We start from the raw sequence: 25,181 nt of genomic DNA on the forward strand, positions 1-25,181 counted from the left end.
TTTTCATACACTGCTGGATAACTCATCCATGTTAATCCTTCTGGAAAGAGGTCTATTTACAATATTTCACGATTTAAGTATATTCTGACAAATTTATTAATTATGCACTCAAACATTATTTGCTGCCTGTGGAGAATTGCTACTGATTTTTTTTTCTTGTACCAGAGCCTGTCTCTACTCTTTGACTCATTGCTTTCATGACTATTTTCTGCCATCATCTTTCTTTCACACTACTCCTTTATCTCACATCATTAATTCCTTAAGTAAGGAGATCTAAATAGACATGATAAGGAAAGTAATGTCTGGCTTATCAAAAGGGAGTAAACATCTACTGCCACCTCACCATTTTCCTTTCCTTATTTTATTTATAATTTTATTATATTCCAAAACTCTTCTGGAATTTTTATTGTCTACATCTAATTTTCAGTCTTTGAGCATATTTTTTCTACTGTCATCATTAGCACCATCACCTGTTAAATATTTCTTCAGAACATCTGCCAACTCAGTATCTGATTCTTGTCTTTGTGGTCCTGATTCCATCTGCCCCCCGTCCAGATCAGCTGTTTTTTCTATCAGTAATCCTTCTAAGGCAAAAAGCCAAACAGCCAAAACTTTGTTCACAGTACTGATATTATTAGTCCCCCTGTTCGTGGGGACTAAATGTTAAGTCTCCTGACTCCTTCTTCCTTGCAACACAACCAAATGCTATAAAGATGAAAAAGCAATTTTTCAAATGGCCTTTGGTAAAAATTAAAAAGTAAATGACACAAATGAAGAACAAGGAAATTCCTCTATGGGCTCTCAAGCAGCAGAGAAATATCTCACTTTTTAATACAGAGCCAAAATAAATAAATAAATAAATAAATTGCAACTTTATAAATTGTTGCTTTTTCTCACACTCCTTTGTGTCTGAAGACAATGCTACTTTCAAACCAGGTGACATCTAATCTTAAAATTAAACATCTCCTTCTTTTTTTTTTTTTTTTTTCTTCCCTGGATTCTCATATCACATAAGAAGTATTCACATGGAAAACAAATGCAAGGAAAACAGCACTTTAAAATATATTTCAGATGCAACAGCAGACACCATGTTCTACTGACCTTCATTTAACTAAAGAAAATACACCACCTGAGAATTTATCAACATATAAATAAATGAGAACATTAAGTACACAAATCCACTGTTTTACTTGGTAGAAGAGAGAATGAATATTCTGTGTCATTTCCATAATTTATCTGTACTATATAAAAAACTTACCAATTCTATTTCAGCAGCAGTTGATAATGTTTCTTCTTGCAAGTTTAATAGGCTTTGAGCAAATTAACATCAAATTTCACACTGGAGATTTGATCTTCTTTTAAACAATAGCAACAAAAAACTTCACAATCCTATTGTTTGTAACTTTGATTTGCTATTTCATATTTCTTCAGAAAACACAGTATGAAGCAAGGATAGCATATATGGGAATATGCTGCATTGCACAGAATCTTCTTTTCCTAGAATGATTTCTTTATTGCTATAAATTGCTTATTTTGCAGAACGTTAGCATTCTGCCTCTCAGAATCAGGAGAGCATGGTCCAGGTCAAGCAAATTTCCTGACTACCTCTCAGGTGAAAGATTCTGGCATCTACCTGAGTTCAGTGCAGCAGCCTGAGCAAGAAAAAGTAGAAAGCTGTGTATCATCTTTTCTCATGTGCACTCCTTGGATGCCCATGAATGAAGATACAAATTTGTATTTTCTTTAGTGGTGGTAATGTAGAAGCTATTTTTCTATTTGAGCTTTTTTCCCAGTTTAGTTAGTGGATCACTCCACCATAATGATATTCTTAAAATGATTTTTTGATCTCATTTACTCTACTTTGTAAAGGAGAAGAACTACTTTGCTAAAAATAGAAAAGTTAGGCAAGAATATTCTTGTAGGTAAATGACAGTTTCCACCTGTGGAATAAGTGATTTGGTGCATTCTTTCTGTCTCTAGTCCACCTACATATGGCAGTATTTCCACAAGTGCACATGAACTTTCTTTCCAGTAATCTTAATTTAATTAAAAAGTAGTTGCTTTTTCTGCACATACCTTCCTAAATACCTGCAAAGGAAAGGAGAAAGAAAGCACTGAAGATTGCATTCGTGCTAATAGGGAGGTGGCAGATGACTGAAACAGCAGATAAAGAGCATTGTAGTGGGGTGATACACGAGGATCAGCCACAGAATTACATGGAGAAGCCATGATCACTTTTGCATTCATGATAGATGCTTCCAAGAAATGTAAAGAAATGGAAGGATTTGGGTTTAGCAGAGTCCAGTGAGTGAGAAAAGTAACTCAGGTCTAAATTCTCAGAAGACAGAAGTAAGAGCTTGAATGAATCCTTCATGCTTGATTTTGCTTTTGGCTGATAGTGACGTACTTAGGTCACCAGCTAAGAATTACTCTGAGACTAACAGACCTGCAAGTTTCCTCTCTACAAGGAGAGAGAACATAACTTGACACGATATTTACATCTCCCTCTCCATCCTGACCTTCCCAATATACACTGCTCTCCTGTCAGTCTTCCACATTCCCCACAGGAATATACAAGGCCAAACATAACTAGAGAATCAAAAATGCAAACCATCTGGAATATGTTTGCAACAGTGAATCACAGGAAACTATGTAAGCTGTTCCTGAATGGGGTGTGAAGACTGTGCTTGTTGCCCTCGTCCAGTTTCAGTTACTGTCCTTTACAATATACCAGGAAAAGTTCTTCATAGTACTGGAAGATGCATGCAGTGCTAATTCTGAAGGATGAAGTTTGAGCTCTTTGTAGAAAAAAGACAAATGTTCCAAAAATGAAGTTGAATATAGAAATTTAACTACGACTGAATGACAAGAATCTGTGGGGCAGCACAAAAGTGCTGCTGGGCAAGATACAAAAGTATCACTACTGAGAAGCTCTTTTTATTCAAAGAAAACACTTTTGCAGATGAGAAATAGTTGTTGTAGGATTTCCTAAGTGGTGAAAGAGATTTTTAACTTTCATCCAGAATAAATTTGTACGAATGATCTGCATTATTAAGACAAAAAAGGGTTTTTCAATCCATGAAGAGGACATTTGAAGCAAACACATAAGTAAACATTATATTCTTTTTATGGATGAAGGCCTTTGGAAGGCAGGGTTGGTTTCTTGTTTATTTGTCTCAATCCCAGAAAACAAAAAGTAAAAAAAGGAATTAGTATAGTTAAAGGAGACTCTTCCAGCAAAAGTGCTGAAGTAATAGTGTGTCATAAAATTCAGAACTCAACCTGAGGTAACCTCTCTCTGTGGATTTGAATTCCACTTGTAGAGGGATTTCTGACTTCCCTGGTGAGATGTACTCTCCCTCATTCTTGTTTATGAGATCTCTGCTTGCTTGGCAAGATGACCAAGAAAACAAACAAACAAAAAAATAAAACAGCGTGAAAAGAGAGCTAGCACAGCTTTAAATTCAGCAATTTGCCTGGCATCCAACTCTAACCAGGCTGAATGGGAAAAGACACTGCTTGGTAATGTCAGTACACACTCTAGGGTGCCAGACAGGATAAGAGATTTGTGAGATGGGGGCAAGAGAAGAAATGCTTTAAAATTTTGATTGAAATAGTGACAAGAGAGAGCTATGCTTAGAGGAAAAGAGACTCTGGAAGTGAAAATGCTCTCTCTCTCAGAAAGGCTGACATGAGAAATAAAATTTCACGGGTGATTTAATGACACTTCTTCAGGTCATGCCTAGGAAGGGCAGAGAAATTACACAAGCACACATAAATAAAAAAATACACAGAAGAGTGAAAAAGAAAAGTACAGGGAACGTATATTAGCTTTTTCTTCAAATTTCATTGAAGTGTAGGCTTGATGACTACTTTGTAGAATCATAGAACCATAAAATCATTAAGGTTGGAGAAGTCCTCTAAGATCATAGAAAAATATCATAGAATCATATCATAGAATGGCTTGGGTTGCATCAAGTTCCAACCTCTACTGCCACAGGCAGGGTTGCTAGCCACTAAATCAAGACCATATAGTCCAGCTGACAACCCACTAAGTGACGTCACTCTCTGTCACATCTACCTGTTTTTTGAAAACCACCAGGGATAGTGACACCTCCAGTTCACTGGGCAGCCTGTTCCAATACCTCACCACTCATCTGGAGAGCAGTTTATTCCTAATACCCAACCTGAATCCCTGGCACAATTTATGGCCAATACCTTTTACCCTATCTCAGTTACCTGGGAGAAAACAATCACCCCCTCACAACAACCCACTTTAAGGTCATTGTAGAGAAAAATAAGGTCTTGACCCTCTTTATCTCCAGACTGAAATACTAAAAATTCAGACTCATTATTCAATCCTGCTTATACAAAGTCACCAGATGGCTTAGTCTGTCTGAAAGAAAAGAATAAAAAAGAAAATCCAAATGGACAAAATCACTTTGGCTCACAATTTCCCAAACAGAAAATGTACTCTGAGGCATAGATTCCCAAGAAAAGTAATTAATTAATTAATTAATTTGATTAACAAAGCAGTACTTCATCAGAACAGAGATGTAGCTCAAGAAAGGCAAAAGCAAAGAAAAAAAAACATATAACCTAAAGGATATTTACTTACTCTTAACGTAGGAGATACGTTCTTCTTATCAACATTAAAATAAAGTCCATCAAAATTAGTGTAATGCTCTTCCATAATCACTTTCTCCAGAAAGTTTTAAACAGAAGTCAAAGGAGTAAAAGAATAATCCATCCAGCACTATCAAACAATAGGTTGCTTATATCCTAGTTACAGCTTCCAGCTGACTGGAGAATAATGCAAATGAAAAGGAAAGATTGATACGGCAAGCTAGGGAAAAAAAAAAAATCAGGTAAAGAAGTTATGCCAATCAATCAACTTCTTAAAATATGAACAAAGAAGGAAGGCAGACAGTTTTGACCTATAAAGGTGAATAATCTCTGTTAATATTGATCTGTTAAACTGTATTCTTACAAACCCCAAACACGTTTAAGCCGGAAACACAGAAGATGGTATCACCTAGCAAAATCACAGAAGCAGCGTCAAAACATCCTTACCTATCATTCTTTTCTTGCTCATTTCCAGTTCAGATTATGTTTTCACAGAGAAGTATCTGACTCTAGACAGAAATGCAGAAAGATGCACTGACAGTCTTAAAGGAGGTTCTGAAAAATTGTGTGATAAGTTGAAAATAGGTAATTCAATTTCATGCCACCACAAAGAATTCATACAATGAAGCCATCTGGAAGCATAAAGGGAGAGCAAAGGGAGACAAGGTAAGTAGGCTTACAGCTTTCTATCTCCAAATAACTAAATCTTCAGAAGGGGGCATACTTCTTCACTTAATAGGAAATATTGATCAATATTGGTTTCTTACTGATATTTTCCAAAGTCTGAAAAGTTTTCCACACCAAACTCATAGATACTAGAGGCAGCACACCAGTTCAGTTGTGTAACTTTACAACGCAGAGATATCTATCCAAGGGAAATGCACTGCCAGCGATTGAGTCATAGCGTAAAACCTCTCTCTGTAGCATGCAGGAGCACGCAGGAGCCCTTGCTCTTGAAAACAGGAGCTGAAAGATCTGTTATCATTTAATGTATAGGAAGTGAGGGCATCTGGGGTGGGAAGTTGAGTTGTTTGGTTAGTTGGTTGGTTGACTGTTTTTTTTTTTTACTTTTACCTCAAGTTAAAATCAACAAGGTTCCTCAAGATGCAAAGAATTTTTCAGGAAGCTACCACTGAAATAAAGAGGATTATGTATCTAAATATTCTGGAAAATTTCCAGAGGTCTTCAGTTGTTCCTGGATCTATAAAATTTGTTATTTCCCTCCAAATTACACAGCTCTAACTGATCCCCTGAGTCCTCCATTTAGCTATGCATATTCAATGAAATTTCATCATTTCTTTTCAACAAATTCAAATACTTTCAAATCTTCCCCTCTACTTCCTCACTCCCATGTTTTTTGTATATTTCAAATTTTAGACTTTAGACATGGTTAAACTCCAAAATAACAAAGATAAAACTTTACCTCAATTTCCTTCTAGAAAAATGTAATTGGTAACAGAAATGGAAAAAAAATCACAGGAGGGACTCTTTTCATGTTGTATACAGCCCAGTTTTGTAAACAAAAAGAATTTAAATAGCTTTGAAATCAGTATAACACATAAGGATCATCTGGATCTGAAAAATCTATCCCCACTTCTTCAGAACTGAGGAGGATTCTGGGATTATGTAAGTGATAGCCAGAAGCCAGAACAAATATTTAAAAAATACCATCAGCAGTGAAAGTCAGCTAACAATATAGAGTAAAGGAAGCAAAATGATGCTTTTACCTGCATTTTGTTCCCTCCTCAGCATTTGCATGTAAAGTTCTCCTTGTAGCAATTCTTCTCCATCCTCCATCAGAGAGATTTCAGTTGGATATGATGAAGATATTTCTCTCAACGGTGGTGGAGAGACTCTGGAATATGCTACCCAGAGAAATTATGGATTCCCCTTCTTTGGAAACTTTCCAACTTAGGTTTGACAGAGTTTGATCTAGTGGAAGGTTTTCCTGCCCATAGATTAGATAATATTTTAAAAAGTCCTTTCCAATCCAAATGATTTTGTTATAAGTTTTAACCACACAACTGTTCACATCACTATGCCTGGGCTGAATTTTAACATCTGAAAAACAAAGAAGAAATATTTAGCTTGGTTAGTATCTTGAAGTCTATAGGGTGATGAGGAATACCGAGTACAGGCAGGCTAGTGAGGACCCAGGCAGTTCAATCAAACCCAGCCTTGCTATTCAGTCTTGGGCTGCACACCAGTGAATCTGGGATTCCAGAATACAATGAGGGAATAAATGCGCAAGAGAATTTTCTACTTTCTTGAGTGTTATGATACTGGGGATGAATGACAGCAAATGTATTGTAATTGATCCTTTATTAATTGTGGTAGCTTTTCACTTACACTTGCTTACACTTTTCACCTATTCTTACCATTACTATCAGTCACATTGGCAGTGAAAGTTTACATTAGAGGCTACTGTGAGTTAACCAGACAGTCCTGTTGTTTATCTGTAATGGCAGATATGTATGCTGTGCAGCCCAATTATTTGCTACTAGGTGTATTTCACCATGACAAACTTAAAAAAAATGTATTAACTGTTATCCACGAAACTGTCATAGTGATCACAGTCCAGTGCTTATTACTCCGTGTGATAAAGCTCTAGAACAGCAGTCTAGACAGGGACAACGGCAGTAGGGGCAGAAAAATATATTAGTTTTAAGAGTGTGTAATAAATTGCATTTCTATGAAATGAATTGTTATACTACCTAAATAATACTGTCAGAAGAGCTTTCCACCATGCTGGTGAAGAAATTCCAAATAAAACCCTAAGAAAATGTAAATTTGTGTAAATCATAGATTTAAATGTAATATATATGTACATTTAGCTAAGCCTAATAAGTGAAAGACAATTTAGTCCATTTCTTAAGGAAAATGAAGGGAAAAAAACAGGTTGTAATAAAGATAATTCAACATTTTCAGGTTTAACACAGACTTAGAAGATGCATTATCTCCAATCATGTACTGCTACTGTTAAAAACACACCACGTTTGCTACACATGTATAAGTCTCAAGTCCACTGCCATACAGGAAGAAATATAACAGTGTTTCATGTCTTCAGCAATATTAACCCAGAAAAATATCAGGCAGACCCTTCTCTTTTAGCCATTTTAATGCCATAGTACTTTCATACGGAAACTAAGGTAATTTGGATGAGACTTTTCCTAAGCTTATTTCATTCTTTCAATTTCTGTCTCTCTTACAGGAATAAAACATGCACTTATAGCAGTTGGAGTACACTATGTCATAATAATGTGGAGGTAGAACTATGATTTTTCTTTAGGTCCAAATTAATTTAGGCCATAATTTGAGGAAAATCCCAGCTCTGCAACAACAATTTTGCAGTAAATGGGAAAAAAAAAAAAAGTCCTTTCACTGTGAAGAAGTATTAGAGTTTGAACTTTGTCATAAGTTTCCTGTACAAAACAAGCAGACCCCAAGCCACCAGATGACAATGTAATTAATGTTAAAATATGCACAAGGTAATTCAAAAAATGTTGTGATTCTTCAGATATAAAGCCCTTCAGCTAAACTCAATTTAAATTGAAAATAAGCACTTGTACTGATCTAGATGAGGGAATTTATTGTCTGAAATACCTGAAAGCTGTTTTGAATTACCCCATGTGCATTATATACACTGATAATATCATGTGAAGATTATTGTATATTGATGGGAGACTGTACCCAGAAGAGGTAATTAACTTACAAAAAATTCCTATGAAGCTTTTCTCCATACAAATAGCAGAATGTTTTTGTTTAGCCTCAAGTCAGAAATCCTGGAAAGCCTATTAAGGCAGGAAGGTAGCACTAACAACTACTAATATACATTGTTTGAGAAAATAGCATTTTAATTGTTTAACTACTAAAAATAACTAGTTGTGAAAACATGACTTTTGGACTCTTCAAAACAGTTGAAATACTGCAGAATTCTGCAGCTCATTCACTTTACTTATCAGTCTTCTCTATGTAGCAGGACAGTAGGACCTCGGAAAATCTTGGTTATCCAGCTTGGAGCAGCTAATGTTGTTTTCTAGTGGATGTTCCAGACAGAAGAAGACACCTTGTTTATAGTCACCAGGCTATAAAGTGGTGTTGTTGAGTACAGCACTTGGCCTGTCACATGCATGTGCATGTTCATTCACAAAGCTTGCAGGTACCTAACTTGGTGATTTTATTCTGAAGTGTAACTTATAAAATGGCAAGTCTTTTGCAGTAAAATCATTACTGCCATCTTCTTGCTCTCTGGGGACTTGAAAGTTCAGGCTCTTTCCTGTGTGCCAAAAGGAGTGCTACATGAAGTAAAATACTGAGGGCTACTCTGAAAATAATACCTTCTATTTTATGATGTTGGCCCATGATGTCAGAGGCTGATGTTGGTGGTATGGTAGTAGTCTGATCCTTCACCCGAACATTCTATTACACGCTGTTGCTATGAGACAGATGGCAGCAGTGGGGCAGTCTGACAGAAGGGTAGATGATGCAAAAATGTGTCACCAAATTCCTCCATGTGGAAAAAATAGTACCAACTGACCTTCATCGATGCTTCCTTTGCATTTATGAGGAGCAAATGGTGGATGTGAGGATAGTGAGGTAGTGTGTCATGTGTTTCAGAATGGTAACAGTGGCAGTAGACAATTCCACTGGTGTAGATTGTTATGATCCTGGCATGCAGCTTCTTGTTCATTGTTGGCAAAAATGCAGCTCTAACAATGGTGACTGTTGGAAAAACACTGTTTTGTAGCTGAGAATTTGCTCTAACAAATAGCATTATTGTGTTCTTTGAATATGTTGCAGTCTCCATGCAGTAGAATAGGAGGCATCTTGTGATAAGCGTCTCTTCCATTTTTCGTGTTTACTTTAACTAAGAAAGGGTTAAAACTGCAGGCTATAAGGGAGCAGTTAGCTTTCATATAAAGATGTTTCACTGCAAATGGCATAGCAATATATAAGCGTTTTTTTTCATGGTAGACAGGTACATCTCAGCCTTTATAGAGACATTTTTTAATTTCGAGCATAAATATTTATGACAGAACTGCCAAAAGAAAGACAAATAATGCTGGCAAACAATTCTCTTAATAAAGTTCCATCACTGTAATGAGGACTGTTGTCAAAGGGTAAGTGCAAGTTAATTTTTTTTCTTAAAAGTTCTCTTTTTCGTGACAGTCATGTTGGAAAGAACTGATAATCTCAAAGGATTCCTGGCTCAATCCTACTCTCAGCTGAAATGAGTGCAGTTCCTTTTCTCTTTATTTTTACTGCTTCTTTGTGGGTAAGGTTCTATGTTTAATATATATTTAAATACAGACACACAGAGAGACGAAGAAAGAGTCTCCCATTCAGTATCCTTTTTATCTGTGTTTTGAAAGTATTCAAGGCAGACGATAAGACCTAAGAGGTCCAAAGAAATAGACAGTAATCTAAACATAACTATCCACAACACCACAATATCCTGCTGGTTCCGTTCAGGTACAAAGCACTGTTGGATCACCAGCAGGCAGAACAAAAAGCATGCTATGACTCTGAATTGCAAGTTTAAAAAATGAATAGAAATATGCTAAGAAACACTTTTAAAAACTTGGTTTTAGCTCATTCTGTATCCTACACTGTCAACTTTCCTTCCTGAAAATACCATTTTAATATCCGCAAAGTATAACTTTTGGGGATATCAAAACTAAGTCTAGTAAGGGGAAAACTGAGGCGTGGTTTGGTGGGTGAGGCACCCTGCAATGATGCTGTGATGTCAAATTCACAATACTTGGAAACCTTGCTCAGGTGCAAATCTTTGGGAAGTAGCTTACTTGGTGTTGCAGAATGCAATTTGAATGAGACTCAATATGTCAGGTCCTCCTAAGCCCTAGCAATTCTGTAGCATGACCTGTCTCAAACTCCATCTGCACACTGACCTAATATCATAGACTCTTGAGACAGGAAAGACCACTAAGATCATCTGGTTCAAAATATGTCACTCATCACAACATCTAGCCTTTCCTTGAACCCCTCTAGGGATGGTGATTCAACCACCTCTCTGAGCAGCCCATCTCAATACCTCACCACTCTTGGAGAAGGCATTTTTTCTAATATACAACCTGAACACAACTTAAGTCTGTTACCTCTTGTCATGTGTTATGGATGGCGAAGAGCTGATGACTGGGCTAATCTAACTGCCTACCAACTGAACAGCTCTCTGCTTTTAATTTCCAGGATTACCCTGAATTATCCCCTCTTTGTATCTCAGCATGTGTGTTCTAAAATGACAATGATGTTTCTTTGTTTCATAAAGTTCTTTCAATTCTTCTATTTGAAGTACTAGTCCACGTGCACTTTTGGGTTCCATGAATTCCAGCAACAGTATTAGAAGGGATTAAGTTTCCCACTGTTTCTTAGTCACCCTTCTGACCTATTTATATTGCAGTATTTCTCTCAGTATGTATCAGTACAACACTTACTGCTGCATGACTGTTTGACGCTTACTGCAATTTGGCTTGAGCTGAGCGCATAGGGGAAAAAGATGGATACATTAAGCTTTCAAAGCCAGTCCTCAACTAATCTGAACTACTGTCAGTGAGCTCATGTTGTTGGAAATCACTGGAGTCCACTTTTGCAACTTGCTGCATTGTCAAAATTACCATACTAATTTCACAAAACACTATTTTCTTGTTGCTGGAAATATTAAATGCTATCCCTAAAATATCACATGCATCTTCTCACACATCACACTGGCCAAGAATGTATCTCCCTGATAAGTTCCAATGTTCACCTCATTTGATACCATAGGTCAATAACTGGAGTTATTATTTACTTTCAATGCCAAATATCTTCCCCACCAGCATTTAAAAAGCTTGAAGAGATTGGAAATATCATTTAGAAATAGAGCATATAAGGAAAAAAATATTTTTTGTTTCTTGTACGGTATTGATTTCTCCACAAATGCAATGAGATTTGATTATCTAGTCTGATTCCTAGTTGTTCACCTGCAATATACTGCCATGTTAGGACAACTATGCAGCTTCTTTTCTTTACTACTTTTAATAATGTACATAAAGGAGATATCCAAATTAGCTTCTTTTATGGACCATGTATCTTTGTATAGCTCGCTTTAAGGTCTTACCAGCGTCTGACTTTGAATCAAAACACATGGCAATTTTGTAAAATGGGCTAAAACAGATAATTGCAAACAACAGCTTAGTGGTGCAAACATTGAAGCCTCAGACTTCACACCTCCTAGCTTTCTGTGTATATATGGTTCTCTGTAGTAAACATATTCACATCCTTTGCAAGTGTCTTTATATCTCAGATGCATGCTTGCTTACGGTTTGAGATAAAAAAGCTGAGAATCTGGCCACTTGACAGCCCAGTCCTGCCAGTGGCTTCTGCCTTGATCTTGCCCTTCCTTCATTGGGGTGCAGCAAGCACTTTGCACATAGAAAATTGGACTATTCCTTTTCCAGATAAAACAAAGAAGAACCCTAGAAATCCAGTAAAATGTCTCTCTCATGAGCTTGAGCAGGGTCTGTGATTGTGTCAACACCTACCATCCCAGGAAGACCTTGATGTTAGCTGAAGGGCTTTTGTCGATGAAAGGAGGTTGTTCCCTCACCTGGGAAGGTGAACATTCATCTAAATCTCATTCATTGACCTGTTTTTTAAGGCAAGAAAGGTATTCAGGATTGATGTTGAAAGCAGTGATCTGTCTCTTATTTTGCACATAACCACTGCACGTACAAAAATTCAGGTAAAGGAGAGGGAGTAGATAAAGATCTCGAAATTTTACTCTCAAAACAGTAGATATAGGTGCTAAATTTGATAATGGAGATAAATGACAATGAAGTTTGTCTCTTCAAAATTTAAGACACCTAGACAAGAAGACTAGTTATGGTCAACTACAGGAATAGGTTTCAGACAAGTTGGATGTAACTCTCATTGATACTTTTTCTGCTAGATCAGCTTGTTTCCCTATAACCATTATGTTTATTTTAGGAAGTCTGTAACAAGCCTGTAAATAAGTTTCATTTCAAGACAGACATATAAGGCCAATTAAGAATGTTAGAAAGCCAAGCCTGATACCCAATCTTACAGTGTACACTTTTACTCCCAAAACTAGAAAAGGCTCCAGTCAGGAAGAGTAAGATATACGTGGGGAAATCAAGCTGGAGATAAAGGTGAAGCTTGTCCTGAACTTGACTGAGGTGCTTTGAATTTGCAGTTGTAGCAGAATTTGATCCAGAATAGATTAAATACAAATGAATCAATATAAGAAACACCAGCTTTGGATTTTAGTACCAAAATTCATGAGAAATGCTTGAAAGAAATATTCAGGGCTGTCAGAAGACAAATCGAGTGACTCAAAACTAAGGGTCTATAAATGGCTTATCAAGGTTTCTTCACACTGTTATGCATTAAACTGGAAGGTAACAAGACAGTTTGAAGGATGTGTAAATAATCACTGTAGGTGCATTCCCAAGAATGAAGAGCGTTGACAGGAGGAAAAAAAAAAAAAAAAAGAGAGAAAAAGAGATTATGTTTTTGTAGTAAAACTTACTTCGGTTCAGGTTTTTTTATTGTTCCTCACCACCACACGCTCTCTGCCTAAATAAAACTTCACACTTATTTAGTAAACACTTATTAGTAAACTGATAATCTAGACATTAATGTCTGAATGTACCTGCAGTCATGCAAGATGTGGTTCACCATAATTACAACAGTCAGTCCTCAAATCAGCAAATCTCTTTTTAAATAAAATGTGGCCATGTTGTGAAGTGGGAGGGAAGTGATTTCTTTAAGCTCCAAGATTCAAACAACATATTATTGGATCAGTATCTGTTGACTACCAGAACATGCAGGTGTTTTCATAGTTAGTTTTCATCAGTAGTGGTGGTACTCACTCAAACAGGAAAAGTATCTATCTTCCACATTAGAACAACTAATAAACCATGTAAATGTGTATAAGCACTAGAATCACTAGAAAATATATATATTTTTTTTACCATATATGAAGTTAACTTATTTTCTGTGCATTTTCCTGCAAGTAATACCCTTCAGTTTTTTGATCCCTGTATTAATTTTTGGAAATTTAGGGTTTGTATCAAAATAATAGTTCTATTTATTACATACATTAGGAAATAATTTATTACCTCTTAATTATATTTTAATTATATATATCATAAATAAATAATGTACAGCTCTTTTGATATCTTTGTATTAGATTCATTGTCTCTTCTCTAATATGTATTTTTTTGTAACAATGATGCACGCAACATGACCCCAGCAGTTGTCATGCTAGACTCCTTACTTACAGACATCAGCAAAATGTTAGCCACTGCAAATTTACAATTTATCAGTTATCATGGTAAGTAAAAACAAATCATAACTCTATGCTCTTGTTCATAATTCCATTACAGAAGGGTGTCTGGAGGTTAGTGGTTCTCAATTCAAATGAATCTTGACATCTACATTTTTTGCTTTATGAGTATTTCAGTTCTCAGCTCTATTTCTTGTTCTTACTCTCAGTCAGTGGGAGTGTTTATTTTTTATTTGTTACCTCTGGAAGCTTGTCTGAAAAGTCATATCTTTCAGCCTCAGAATTTGTGAACAACCTCTCCTGTGAAGAAAGACTGAGGGAGCTGAGGTTGTCAGGTTTGGAGAAGAGTAGGCTCAGGGCAGACCTCGTTGTGGCCTTCCAGTACTTAAAGGAATTTGTAAGCAGGAAGGGGAGCTTTTTACCTGGTGATAGTACAGTGATAGTACAAAGGGGAATGGCTTTAAACTAAAAGAGGATAGATTTAGGTTAGATGTTAGGAAACTTTTCTTTTTACTCATAAGGTCCTGGCACTGCTGCCCAGGGAAGGTGTGGGTGCCCCATCCCTGAAGGTGTTCAAGACTAGGTTAGGTGGGATCCTGGGCAGCCTCCTCTCGGGGGAGGCATCCCTGCCTACGATGGGCTTGAAGGTCTTTCAACCCAGTTCTATTCAATGACTGTCACAAGAATCTATTGCCACAAGCATATACATGACATGACTAACAAAGGCATTCCACAGAGTTAAAATATTGCTTTGGAGTTTTAATTTTACTAATAATTGTTGCCAAGATGTGAAGATTACTTATTTGTTTCAGTACGCGGGGTTTTATAACAAACACTTCACATGGCCCAAGAGGCTAATTGCAGCCCATAGTAAGTCTTTCTAAGCCATTTCTGCTGAATAACTGTTCAGCTATTTTTACAAAATTAATTTGAAGTTCAAATATCTCCACTGGTATTCATGCTAACCAGCATGTTTGTTAGCAGTCCGAAAAACCCGTGGCTCCATAGAGGACCAGCTGTCTGACATATGTTTCGTCTGTAATAATGAACGGCATAACAAGTAATTTGTGACATCCAACCACACTCCTTACTTTGAGGGAAAGAGCACTAGGAAAGAAGAAATTGTTTAGCAGAATTGTGATTGTCAAGAGGAGAATACAGCCACATTGGCAGCTGTGGGCTGAAGTTTGTATTCATCAAGTTTCTGTCAAAAACCTAGCTCTAAATGTAAAAATTATATGACCGCTTGGCTCTCCATTTCTTAACTAAAAATATGTGCTTTTCCTGGAATTCAGTAAACAGAACATTTTTTACCTGCTTCTACAGCGTGCTACAGTGCAACAGCGGCTATACCTGGTGAATCTGATGTAAACAAAAGGGGCTGGTTAGGAAGCATGCACGTACTAGATAAGGAATTAATGATCTCAGGAAAAATATCATGTTTTGAGATATGCTGTACATTGCTCTCTATTCTGTAAGTGTCAAAATATAACGTGCAAAGTTTTAAGGACTATTCAGTTAAAGAATTCAAGATGCACATCCAGAAACTGGTGTAACAAGTTGAAGAATATATCTGCTTTCTATGTTGCTATATAAGGAATTTTAGGGAATATCTTTTCTTTGTTGATTTCTAAAGGAGTGATGAATCTCTCCCTCTATTAAGCTAACATACTGCTCCTAATAGCAGTATTCACTTATAGTACAGAAGCCCTAGGTAACCCAACACCACTTCTGTTTTCCTTTAGATATAGTACCTAACAAGAAATTGCATAAACCTGTCAGAAAATCACATTGCTGGAAAAAATTCAAATAAATACATACGAATTTATTTAAGAGCCATTAACAAATCTTTCTATTTATCTATTCACCCACTCATTTGTTTGTTTATTGGATAGTGATTGTTGTTCACAATAAATGTTTAATTCTTTCACTCTATTCTTTCTGAGGACAGGCATTTACTGTTAGAGATTGAAATCTATCAAAGGTTTATACTTGCATCTTTGGAGAGTCAGGTTCATTCAGAAACTTAGGAAGGACATTTCTCTGAATAGATAGACCAAAATGTTAATTAATAGAAAATCTTTCATAGAGTGTTCTGCATAACAGAACTGTAAATAGATCTTTTTGCAGTGTTTCTTTCACCTCTTTCTGGGGATTCTTCATAGGACAAAATTATTGAGTTTTTCTTCACACTTATTCGGATTTTATGCTGTAACTCAGCAAATCTTTTCCTTAGGATTTCAAAAGATGTAGGTGATGAATTCTCTAGAATGGGAAGGGAATTAAGGGCTTAATTAAGTGCTCCGTTCTCTTTTCAGCTTTCTCGAGTCATTTCACAGCATTTGATTTCTCATTAACATTCGAATACTGGATTTGAAAGACTATGTCTCAGACAGGAAAAAAATTTTCCAGTTCTCTGACTAGAAAGGTACTTCAGGCATTCAGAGGTGGCATGCTAAATGAAAATCTGTAGCTCTGAAACATCATGAATCAAGAAAGAGAAGTTTAGAGATGAGACAATAATTCACACTGCAAACTCTGGGGAAACTTTTTAATATGCACAGTATGAAAACAAATTGTGTCATTGAAGTGCTGATAGAAAACAATAGTTAGAGGTGAAATCAAACATGAAAAGAAAAAGGAGGAGTGTTTAGGGAGTTTTGCACAGGAACTCACAGGAGTTACCGGGGAACTGAGAGAAAAAAGGAGTACTTCTCATTCATACATTTATGTGCCTTAACGTGTGGAGAAATAGAAGTACAGCATCACTTCCACAAGCCTTTTCTTCTAGCAAACTCCATCATTTTCTAGTAAGCGATATCACTGCTAGCAAGATGATAATAAAATACTCCAACTAATTCTGATGTTCCATTCAGATGGGCCAAGGCTAAAGCAGCAAGAAGCCACCAGGCCTCCCATGCTGTTGGGCAGGAGCACTGTCAGTCTCGAGCAGGGAGAGCCCCAGCAGCAACACCAGTGGGGCCATGGAAGCGAGCCTGAGCAGGGATAGAGGCTGCAGAGAAGAGAAAGCTTTCCCCAGGTGGAAAGAAGGGCCCACAGAGATGATGTCATCACCCTCCTTGTAGGGTTTCCAGTCCTCATAGGATAAAGCCCTGAACAGCCAGGTCTGACCCCAAGTGCTGGGCCTGTGTTGGGCAGGGATCAGGCTGGGGGCCTCCCCAGGTCCTGAATTATCTGGTGACTCTTAGGTACAGGGAGATGCACTAGTAAGGAGCATGACTGGGGAAAAGGAACTTCAATGTCTAAGAGATTCTCTTTTTCCAGCAAGTCTGGCATTAAGTAGAAGAAAATACTTGCTGCACTATCAGTTATGTAGTATAACTCATAGTCCTGTCTGCAGCCAGTTTTCTTTGCAAGTGCAGCAGTGGAATGGAGCATGACTTTTCCAAGCCCTCTCTGAGGGCTCAGTGAGAATGTGTGGTGAATCTGCAGCATCCATACTGACAAGGAGGGCCTCTGAGCACTTTCCAGTAGACAGCATGGTGTAGGGGAGATTTTGAAGATCTAAATGCAACTTCAATCTTTTAGATGAAGTTCAGCTGACATAATTGCGAAAAGAAAATGATGATGCTGTCACCTGGGTAGGGGCAGGGATGAACAGGGAAGCATGCTTCATACAAGCTAGATATTTGTTTCTGTAACATCCTTCCAAAAACAGGACTTTTTTTATATGACACATCTGTATAGAATAAGGTAGATGGCTTGCCCATTAAGTTGACAAGTCGGTGACCTGGGCTGGTTTCTGATGCTGCAAACCTGGCTCCATAAAACAAACAATAAACACCAGAAAACAGCAAACAGTCATAATCCGGTCCTAAATAAATGTCACACATCATGATATGTCAGCAGAAAGTAAGGATATATTCCCAACAGTTTAAGCCAGCGCATACAAAGTTTTACTGTGGGTCATTCTGATTATGAAAGGATGTCACTGCATGAGACATCATTTCAGCTGTCATCATGGTAGCTTGTGCTTAACTGCTTTCGATATAATTCGGTCTAAGTGTTCAAAGGATTTATGGGTGTTATTATTAAAGTTCAACAGCAGAGGGTGTGACATACAGCTTTTATTAATCAAATATAAGAAAAATGGCTTACTAAAATAGCATGTTTTAATTCATTAACTTTTTTCAAAAATGAAGAAAGACACACTGCATTTTTTACTTTGTATATTAAAGCACCAGAGGCTCATGAAAGTATCGCACACAACTCTGTTCTTAAAGTTTTGAATCTGGAAACCCTGCAAACAAGGATTTTAAAATGGTAACCTCAACATATTTTCAATCTTCCAAGAATACTCTGATCCCAAGAACTTACTTTATTCCTTTTCTTCTACTAGTCATTATTTGCCTATTTCTTAGTCTTCCATTTATCATCTACTTAAATCTCCAATCAAAAGAAGTAATGGCACTCACTGCACATGACTAATGCAAACTCAGAGATCTGAAACACATCATTTTCAAGTTCCTGGAAGAAAATCAGTTTGAGCACAGCAAAGTACTTGTGATATGCCAAAATAATTTCTTAAACAAAAGTTCATTGTCTGGAGACTGCAGGGAACATGCAATTCAGACATCCAGCAATTCTAACAACCCCCGCATTCAGCAATTCATGTGAACAGGAATTTGAAAAATCTGTAATTAAGGTAGAAATTTCCAGATGAAAATAGAGTTGGATGTACGTGGAAGTAATACACAGAAATAATAAGTAATATAGTATAAAAACAGGGAAAAGCCTTGCTTGTTAGCATTTATTGTTAGAGTTTGTTCTCTTTATAAACAACAGTAAGTGCTCAGTAGTGTTCTGGATTTTTGTAGTTTTAGAATTTGAAACTGCTTTAGAGCAACGCATGAAATAATTTCAAAACTGAGATCAAAATCAACAACAAAAGCCAAAGAAAAAGCATGTGGGATTTGTTTGGAAAAAAAAAAAAAACTAACTAAGCTAAACAAAACCAATGCTAAGACATATATGCTTCAAATAAAACAAAAGTAAACTAAATTAAAGTTTTGTGTCTAAGCAAATGTTATTGCAATATTTCAACTTCAGCTGTGAATTATTTCTTTTCTCTATTTTTTAGTAGTTCTCAGTTGCTAGGAACAAAAATTATTTGATTTGGGGCCAAGCCAAGAGCTCAAGCTTATTTAAAATGATGTTTAGTAAAAATAGCTTTTTAGCCATAAGGAGACAAGACCAAGCTTCTGCTTAATTCTGATCCAAAACATCTATATTACAAGTTTATTATTTTCAGATTGATTGCTGAAGGAGAAAACATCTGCTGTTTTTAGTATGCTCCAAATCTCATCTCCTCTGATTTGTTTTGAGTGTGTTTTGGCACAGGTCTGCTTACATCAGTCGTTCACTAGCTGCTAAAACAGGGACCAAAATTCTCAAGTAAAATTTTGGGATTATAAGATAGTAATACCTGTATGCTATTACATTCCGACTTTGCAAGGAAGAACTTCAAAACACCACATAAGCTCTCAAATGTGGAAAAGTTGACCACTGTAACCTAATAGGTACTTAAAGCCCCGAGAAAATCACTACCTCTGTTACTGGGAGACATGCATTAGACTGTACCCATAGCAGAGAGAGATGAGATTAATTTTATTGTGACTCTTTTTAGCATTGCAAATGAATCTTTTCTGTTTGTTTTGCTCCTTTTCAACAGTTTGTTTAATTTGTGGGGTACTCCAAAAGTCAAGTCTTTACGAGGTGGACTAAGATGCCCTAGAAACAATTTCTCGTGTATCAGTCAGTGTCCTTATTTCAAACCTTGCTATTTTCAACTAAGTAGCATGGACAAGTGTTTTTGTGGTTATTCTTATTTTTTGACAAAAGAAATGTTATTCATTTCTATCCTTCAAGAAAGTTGACACGTTAATTTTATTTCTTTTATGTTTATCTGAGAGGTGAAGAGAAGGGGTAACTTTTTATTTCCCAACAATATGATTATAGTGGTTATAGAGACACTTTTTATAGTGGTGTCATGGGAAGTTCGGAATGGAAAAATGTTTGAAAAGTTTTTTATTGACAATACTTTCCAAAAGGATTTCATTGTCCATTTCATTGATGCTGATAGTACAGTTTACAAGTGGTATTGTGTTGGTGGAAAAGCTGGAAGTCTGGACAAAGTTTCCTTTATTTTTTATGCGGTTTATAGACCTAATGATTAGATGTCACTAGAATGCCAACACTGACTTGAACTTGCTCTATTAGAGCTGCTTTGTATACTAGACTCATTGACACAACCAACATATGTCATCATATTCTTTCTTTCAACATGCTTTTTTGCTTCGTGTAATGTTCACAGCTACATTTACTCTAGAATCTGCATGAATCAGACAGATTTCATCTCTTCTGATGATATTTAGATGGTGTTTTATGACACTGAAATAGTATTGTTTCTTCCTTTGTTCTTTAAACTTTCAAAGTGGTTTTAGACTTTCCCTTTGTCAAGGCCCTTCTGAGTTTAGCAATGCATAGATCATAGTTAAATGAAAAATAAAATTGCTGAAGCTTGTTTACTTTGAGATTTGTATCAAACAATTCATCTATATCCAGGTTCTTTTTCAGCTTCTGATAAATTAATATCATCTATTTTCTCTTTTATTATCTCAAAACACAAAAAAGAGAGCATTAGTCCTCAAATGTACATTAGAATCAATCATAGCTATCAAGTAACACTTTTGCTGATAAGTATGAGAAATTTGATATTGTTATGCAAGTGGGCAAGCTTAGATGCCAGGTTCAAAAGTAGGACTTGGAGGACATTTTCTATAATATTTGATTTTCAAACATACTTGTAAAAGAGGGGAGATAGGAAAGAGAAAAAGGAGGGTTTTATTCCATGATTTTTACTGCTGCGTTAGGAGGAACACCACTTAAAAACACAATGTGGGCTCTGTGAAGGAAGATCTAACAAACTGGCTTGTACTCCATAAATGACACAAAGAATATTTTTGATATTTTTCACTTAAAGAGTGTATTTTAAGAAGGAAAAAAGAAAAAGAAAAAAAAAAAAAAACAAAACCAAGTTGGCCAACACTTATCTAGATGACTAAATTTCTGGAACACTTTCATTTTCAGGAAGCATTTGTGATTATGAATTTAAAAACTGTTCATTAGCAGTCCCTTTCTTCGTTATACTACACCAAGGAAAATTATAAAACACCATAAATGCAAATATGAGCACCTCCAATTTTGTCAAAATAAACTCCAGTGACAGAGTTCATCTACTGGTTTTCTTTTATTTTACTTCAGAGGAGCCAGTTGACTGAATGTCAACTGTTGAAAAATGGTCTGGACAAGCAGGGAGATAAACCAAAAACTGGGTGAAAGGCTCAGCCCAGGGATCAGTGGTCAGTAGCACAAAGTCTTGTTGGAGTCCAGTAATGAGGAAAGTATCTCAGGATCCAAACCTATTTAAGATTATTTTTTTTAATGTATTTTCTGATTTTTGAAAGGGAACTTATGACTATAAAAGCACCCTTGCCTCTATCTGACTTACAGTTATTTTTTGTTTTATTTTTAAACTAGGTTTTGGATTTTTTATCTGTCTGCCAGCTGCTTTCTTCTCCCTTCTCCCACTCTTTATCACTCTAAAGTATCATTAACGTGGAAGATTTTGAGGACAAAAAGATTAATTTTATGACTCTATTTTGTCAAAAAAGGTAAAAAATGAAAGATTTCATATTTCATAATATACATTGCCAAAAATCAAGATTTACTTTTTTAGAATTGAAATTTTTCATGTTTAATATTAGCTTTTTTCTTGGTTGAAGTTTTCCAAACTTAGCATGAAAGCAGTAAAGAATATAGAAGCAGAAGGAAAGCAACTCACTGCACACCGCTACATATCATTTGCACCATGTTGCCTAACAGAAGCATTTTATTTTAATTATAATTAAATATACATATATATAAATTTTAAATGTGATTTCAACCTTTTTTGTTAAATTCAAACCTTTTCTACCTCATATACTAAAAAAAAAATCACATTTCTGCACATTTATTTTTTCAATTTTTCAATCAGCTTCTTTATCTGAGAAATTGTAAGTAAAATTCAGGGCACAGCCTGTAATCAGTGGTCAGCTGAGGAAAATGGGTATATGTCATGATAAAACAAAGTTCTATCATCTGGTTATTACTCATAAGAATGTATCATGCACAAAGCTACTGTATAGAGATCTTTAAACTTTTTTAGGTAACTTCACTGGATCAAAGGCTTTCAGAAAGCCTGGTATCAGTAGACTTTGTTCAGATCGAACACAATCCTTCAAAACGATGTACATGTTGTGAAAATACTGTGCTTTCTTTTCTTCAGAGTTTTGTTCTTTGCATTATAGTCATATAATGGTAAAGATCCTAGACTTCATATTTATAAGTAAGAATAATCTTTCTGTTTTCTTTTTTCTCTTTCACAGCATCTTATTTTCAGTAAGTCTCCTTCTCAGATGGATAAGACTGTGACCTAAACCACGGCAGTCTAAACCCAACTACAAAACTTGGGAAGATGAGCTGCATCTCCTGATACCTTTGATTAAAGAACACCAACACAGTACTAAATTCCTTGGTGATGAAATGGGTGTGATTAGTGTGAGAGGTCAAAAAATAGATTGTTTTAATATGTCCATATATTTTCAGCAGCAAGTCGCATTTTTACCAAGAGGAGATGTTTCTCTCACACTGCTCCAATTCTGTGACATGGAAAGTGCATATGTCCTTTTTTTAATCTTCATAAAAAAGGCATTTATGTTCCAACCAGCAATAATGAAAAACAGAGAAAGAATCAAAGGGAAGAGTCGCTTGCAGTGCCCTTTTCTGCTTTTCACCTCTGGAAAGCAAACACAGTGTAACTATGTGCAATACTACAAAATGTCTAGCTAATAAATACTGCCCTCTTTTGGAAAATAGTCCCTCATACCATCGTAGCTTTCTGCAAGTTTTTAGCTTATGTGCTGGCATACTGAGCGCATTACTGAAATATTAGCAAAAGTGTACTTTTAAGAGGAAATGTATTGTCTGTAAGTGTAAAATTTGCAGTGTTATCAAGTACGTCATTCCAAATTTATCTTTATGAAAATCTCACAATTTTACAGCTAATATTTCAAGGTCGAAAATAAAATGAGATAGCATATTTCTTCACTAAAAGATGCATCCAGTTGGAAGATTACAGCACAGCTCCAGACACTTAATTGTCCTCTTCCTGCCAGAGAATGCTTCAGTAACTTTTCTGAATGCTAACCTCTTCTGAACAGAAAATCTCCTTAGAAGAGAGAATTTCATCCTCTCAAGTGCTAATTTTCTGCCTTCTATTATTCACCCCACAGGACTACTGCTCAAAGAATGCAAATAAAATAAAATAAAAACACCAAAGCAAAGCAAAGCAAAACAAAAGCAAAACAAATAACAACAAAACAACAAGAAAAACAGGCGAGAGGAATCATAAGCCAGAAAGAGCTAGCAAGAGCCAGTAAGCTTACTCCTCAACTGTCCAAAGATCATAACAAAAATTTAACAACCTTCAAGGAATGTGAATTCAATCTTAAATTTTAAATCTCCTTGTCTTCAAACCAAGCTTTGGTATGTATTTCTTTAAAATAAAAGAAGTGAAATTATACAATCTCCAAGTTTAAAATTTCTAATCACTGAGTAGCACTTACTTTGGCCTGTAGAAGACAATGCCTTGGCCTTCTGGTTTTGTTCCTACTTGCCTTCAAGACACCTAAGGTAATAGGTTTTGTTAGTCAAAACACTATTCATAGGTCCTGACTGCTTCTAGAATGAGTGAGGATCACTAAGGAACATCACATCACAAACCCTCCTTGTTTGTCACCCACTTACTGCCAATAGAAGCCTGAGGACCATTTTAGAAATGAAGTTTCCACAGCCTTTCACTTCAGCAATTGATGTGTCAGTATCCCTTCTAAACAACAGCTTTCCTGATCTCCTAGATTGTATAAAAAGAACTGTTCTTTTCATTTACAATTTTTACTATTTTTGAGTAGATGACATAGAGTCATGCAGTGCATATTTGTTGTCAGCACCATACAGAGCATAAGTACAAGTGTCTTTCAAAAGATGTGACTAACTAACTTCAAGTGCAAATTCAGTTTTTTCAGATTGTTCCAAAACAAGACTATTTTAACGTTTGCAAAAAAAAATATACCCATAAGACATATCCTGAAAGCTGAAAGATCTAAAATCCTGCTTCATTCTAAGCATGAATTTCCTTTTACAAGAAAATAAGAGTTGGTTCAACTCCATTTAGCAGCATACTGCAGGACTACTGTACCTTTGCATCAGCTTGAAGCTTCCAGGAAAAGTGAACAAATCATACAGCACATAAAAACTGAGGCTGTACAGAGCACAGGTAAGATGTTTCCAAGTATATCAAACACAAAGAAATGCAGGAGTAGATCGGATTTTGCAAGCAGTCAATATTCATTTTCTGAGACATCCAGACAGAACTTCTAGACAAAATTCCCAGAATTCTGCCCTGGCAGAAATGTTAGTATGTATCTTGAAAAATCAAGAGCAAGAGAGCTGGATGCAAAATAGAGGACTGTCAATCTCAACATAGCCAGCAAGTTAGGCTTCAGGTATGACGATTTCAATTTCACAGTGGTAGAAACGTGTTTTTCTTTCTACAGCAGAGTGGAAAAATATTTCTTCCTCTCCAATAACAGTTGTATACTCTTGCAAAACCTCAGTCCTGGGCATTAAAATGCATCAAAACTTGAAGGCAATATATATCTGGACTTTTATTTTAAATAGATATAATCAAATAAAACAGTATTACTATCCGAAAGTTAAACATTATTCAAGTACTTTCTGGATCTTTGTGATTCACTGTTAAAGTGACTTTGATTGTGGATTTTTTTCACACAAAGGATTAAAATTTGGCATGTTTTATCACCAGATTGATTCTCATGGAGAAGTTAGTAGTAAGTTCCCATAATAAATGAGACAGTTTTGTAATTGGACTGCATAAGAAGAATCTTTAGATCACTTGGGCAGCTATGACAGGAATGAGATCTAGTAGACTGCACTGTTTCCTGCTAAATTTGAATTATCATTTTCTAGTCTGTTTCTGGAAGGCCGAGAAAGTGACAAACTTCAAAAGAATCTGCAGATTTGCTGAAATCGGTAACAAAACTCTTATATATTCAGTTTCTATCTCTATTATTTCAATTGAGAAATTAGTTTCTTGAATCACCAAGTTGAT

General features: G+C 36.0%; 1 long non-coding RNA gene across 1 annotated transcript in view; it reads right to left on the minus strand.

The window, feature by feature from the left end:
• The window catches only part of LOC109364097, a 69,574-nt gene extending 45,844 nt beyond the window's left edge, over window positions 1-23,730 (minus strand). Inside the window, exons 1-3 of the long non-coding RNA XR_002110096.1 lie at window positions 23,617-23,730; window positions 6,354-6,687; window positions 5,074-5,258 (exon numbers count right to left, since the gene is read on the minus strand). This is a non-coding gene — a long non-coding RNA (uncharacterized LOC109364097). The remainder of the gene's footprint in view (window positions 1-5,073; window positions 5,259-6,353; window positions 6,688-23,616) is intronic.
• Between the last annotated feature and the right edge of the window lie 1,451 nt (window positions 23,731-25,181).

This window comes from Meleagris gallopavo, chromosome Z, assembly GCF_000146605.3.
Source record: "Meleagris gallopavo isolate NT-WF06-2002-E0010 breed Aviagen turkey brand Nicholas breeding stock chromosome Z, Turkey_5.1, whole genome shotgun sequence".
In the NCBI taxonomy this organism is placed as follows: Eukaryota; Metazoa; Chordata; class Aves; order Galliformes; family Phasianidae; genus Meleagris; species Meleagris gallopavo.